This window comes from Osmerus mordax, chromosome 8 (genome assembly GCF_038355195.1).
Source record: "Osmerus mordax isolate fOsmMor3 chromosome 8, fOsmMor3.pri, whole genome shotgun sequence".
NCBI lineage: Eukaryota > Metazoa > Chordata > Actinopteri > Osmeriformes > Osmeridae > Osmerus > Osmerus mordax.
The window spans coordinates 3,202,560-3,206,574 of NC_090057.1; positions in this window are offsets into that span (position 1 = coordinate 3,202,560).

The following is a 4,015-nucleotide window of genomic DNA, read 5'->3' on the forward strand; positions in this document are numbered from 1 at the left end:
CTGATGGTTACTTCCTGATCACCGCAGCCCTGATAAGGCATGCAGGAACAGACCAGTCCATTCATCTTAGGATAGAGACAGAAATAGAGATAGAGAAAGTACGAGGGGAGCAGTTGAGAGAGAAGTACAGAGAGGCGATACTGTATAAATGTTTGACTGGTAAAAAGAAATCTCTGTGTAGTCTGTCATACACTTTGAAACAGAGACTCTTACAATACACACAATTTACAGATTTTCAGATTAGCAGTATTATGCCAAGGTTTACAAACAACTGAGACAGCTACAGCAGGCTACTGTAGCTGTTTAGGCAGGCTGACTCACAAACCGTACACACATACACTAGCTCTCTCTCTCCTCTATCTCTCTCTCTCTCTCCTCTCTTCTCTCTCTCTCTCTCTCTCTCTCTCTCTCTCTCTCTCTGTTTCTCTCTTCTGTCTGTGTGGATCCCTGCGGCTTCCTAACCTCCATCCAGCAGTGTCTCCATCCACAAATGGCCTTTCACATTCTGATTCCTGCTCCAAGTGCAATGGTCCCGCTGTGTTCAAATCACCTTGCTAATGCTCGGCCCTGAAAACCTCATATCCGAAGGCTAGGGTTAGAGAGGGAGGCATGGAGGGATGGAGGAGGAGGGGGTGAAAGGATGGAGGGATGGAGGAGGAGGGGGTGAAAGGATGGAGGGATGGAGGAGGAGGGGGTGAAAGGATGGAGGGATGGAGGAGGAGGGGGGTGAAAGGATGGAGGGATGGAGGAGGAGGGGGTGAAAGGATGGAGGGATGGAGGAGGAGGGGGGTGAAAGGATGGAGGGATGGAGGAGGAGGGGGTGAAAGGATGGGGGGATGAGGGGGGGGGGCTTCAGTCTCTCATGGCAGCCACTGTGAAGCTGTTAATTAAAACAGAGCTTCAACAAAACGGCACATTATCAAAACGCCAAGACACAGAGAGAAGCAGGCCTGAGGCCACTGCTGACTTTCTCCATCTTTATTTAAATTTTATTATTATCAATGTTTTTTGTGAGGAGAAAAGTACCAGTGTGTGTGTATGTGTGCATGTGTGTAGGTGTGCATGTGTGTGTGCATATGTGTGTGTATGTGCACGTGCGTGTGTGTGCATATGTATGTGTGCGTGTGTGTGTACATTCTGATTCTGCTCCAAGTGCAATGGACCCGCTGTGTTCAAATCAACTTGCTAATGCTCGTGCATGTGTGCATAGGGGGGGGTCAGATGGCTGAGCGGTTAGGGAGTCGGGCTATTAATCAGAAGGTTGTTGGTTCGATTCCCGGCCGTGCAAAATGACGTTGTGTCCTTGGGCAAAGCACTTCACCCTACTTGCCCCGGGGAGAATGTCTGCTAATGTAAATGTGGCGTGTGCGTGTGTGCATGTGTGTGCGTTCTCTGTGGTCCTTGGCAGCTGTCGCCTCCTTCTCTTCCCGTGTGCTTGCTTCTCTGTTCTCCAAATATAAACCAGCTACGTCAGAACAAACAGCCCTCACTGATGGTAGCCTCCGTACAAGAGCACACACACACATACAAATACACACACACTTGTGCTGGCAGCTGTGGCAACATTTAGGCTGAACAGTACAGTGCACCCGTTTCACCTGATTCAGCCCAACATGTGTGTGTGTGTGTAGTAGTGTATTCTGTGAACGAGAGAGGGAAAGAGAAAAGGAGATGGAGGAGAGTGAGCAGGACACACAGCAGCTAGAAGGACAGTGACTTCATTATCTAAATGGAGAGACCTGGGAAGATTAGAGGAAAAAGCCATCTCTCTCCACCACAGGGTGGGAGGAGTCAGGAGAGAAGAGAGAGGGGGAGCGAGAGAGAGAGAGAGAGAGAGAGGGAGAGAGAGGGAGGGATGAGAGAGAGAGAGAGAAAGAGAGGGGGAGAGAGGGGAGCGAGGCAGGGATGAGAGAAAGAAGCGATGAAGAGATGTGGACAAAGGGAGCTCAGGGATGTCAAAAGTGAGGGAAAGAGTAAAAGAAAGACATGGAGAAAGATAAAAAGAGAGAGAGGTAGGGAGTAGGAGAGAGATACACAGACAGATAGAAGTAAGAGAGAGCGAGAGAGAGAGACTCAGAGAGAGAGAGAGAAGAGAGAGAGAGAGAGAGAGAGAGAGAGAGAGAAAGAGAGGGACAAAGAAACGAATGAAAGAGAGAGTCAAAGACAGACCGTGCAAAGCAAAGAGAAGTGAGAGAGAGAGAGAGAGAGAGAGAGAAGAGAGAGAGAGAGAGAGAGAGAGAGAGAGGGAGTAGGAGAGAGATACACAGACAGATAGAAGTAAGAGAGAGCGAGAGAGAGAGACTCAAGAGAGAGAGAGAGAGAGAGAGAGAGAGAGAGAGAGAGAGAGAGACGACCAGGCAGGGAGGCCTTTCAGCTGAACAATACCCTGGTAAGTGTTTGCATACTCAGGCAAAGGATTCCACGAGCTGTCAGGGTGGTGCATGAGATCATCTTTATTGCTGTGGATATGTCCTCTGTGTGCATGTGTGGGTTTGTGTGTGGCCATGTTACCATGGTGATGCCAAAGTTGGATAATGCCCTGACCTCGCTGCCACAAAAGAACTCCATTTAGCTCCATCCCTCATGGCTTAACAAGGACCCTGTCCAACTAAATACATTATTATCTGATGAAGCACCAACAAATCCCAGGCTGGTAGGTGATACACGACACAGAACATCCAGGTGAACGAGAGGTGCTCCAATCTGCCACGCTTCACGGACAAATCTGCCCAATCTCTTCATTGCTCTCCTCACTCGCCGCACACACACACACACACGCGCACGCGCACACACACACACACTAAGACTGCAGGGCTCTCTCCCTGATTAGACAGACCAATCTGCTTGAAGGCTTGTGTATTAGAGATGACCGCTGACACAGACTCTGGGCAGAAGATGAACTTATCTAGATAATATGGATCAGCCATCCTCCTTGCCAAGCAAACCCTAACCTTGTCCTCAAACTTCATCGGTCAGGAGGGGAGAAAGTTAAACAGAGCAGGGGATCAGACTTCTGTTTCCCCTCAGCCGAGAAGAGAGGGGGGGGGGGGAGAGAAGAGAGGAGGGGGGGAGAGGAGAGAAGGAGGGGGGGTCCTACCTCCCTCCTTCCCCCTGGAGCCTATGAAAGCCATTGTCTGTCACTGTCCATCTCATATCTCTATGAAGACAACAGCCTTTCAGCTCTGTTATTCTGTTTCCCAGCCAGACCCAGCAAAGAGAAAGCACAGATTAATTGCCTGGGAGATCTCAGTGGCTTGGAGACCAGAGAATGGAGAGGCCATTGAAATGTAAAAAGGGATGAGAGCGGATGAGAAGAGGCCTGTTCTCTGAGATGTATGAAAGCCCTCGACTGCTAGCATGTGCTGTCATAGCAAGAGAGAAAGGGCTATGTGTGTTTAATGCAGTTGTCTTTCAGGCTCAAGGTATATCTTTGCTAACAGCCTGCTGGAGGTTTGTTAAGAATCCATAGCACGTTGTGTGTGATTAATATCAGTGATCTGCAGACAGACCTATATATAGTTTGTGTGGGTGTGTCTGTATGTGTGTGTAAGTGTGTGTATGTGTGTGTAATTGTGAGAGTGGTGTGGCTGCTGATGTGGTATTTCAAGTAAAATCCAGAGCCAGCTGTTCATACCCTCCAAATATTTAAATGTGTTTTTCTCTCTATATATCTCTCCTTTCTCCCTACCTCTCCTCCCTCTCCCTCTCCCTCTCCCTCTCTCTCTCTCTCTCCTCTCTCTCTCTCTCTCCTCTCCCTATCCCTCTCCCTCTCCCTCTCCCCTCTCTCCCTCTCCTCTCTCTCCCAGGCCTCCTCCAGGTCCTGAGGTCCCAGCTGTGCTCCCAGGATATCTTCCATACCAGTCTTAGACACACAGACAGGGGAGGGGGAGAAATGAAAAGATAGAGAGAGCCTGTCAGTGTGTGTGTGAGAGAGAGATAAAAAGATAGAGAGAGAGAGAGAGCGAGCAGAGATAAGACGGGAAGATGGGTGAGACAGCGAGTGTGCATTGACAGC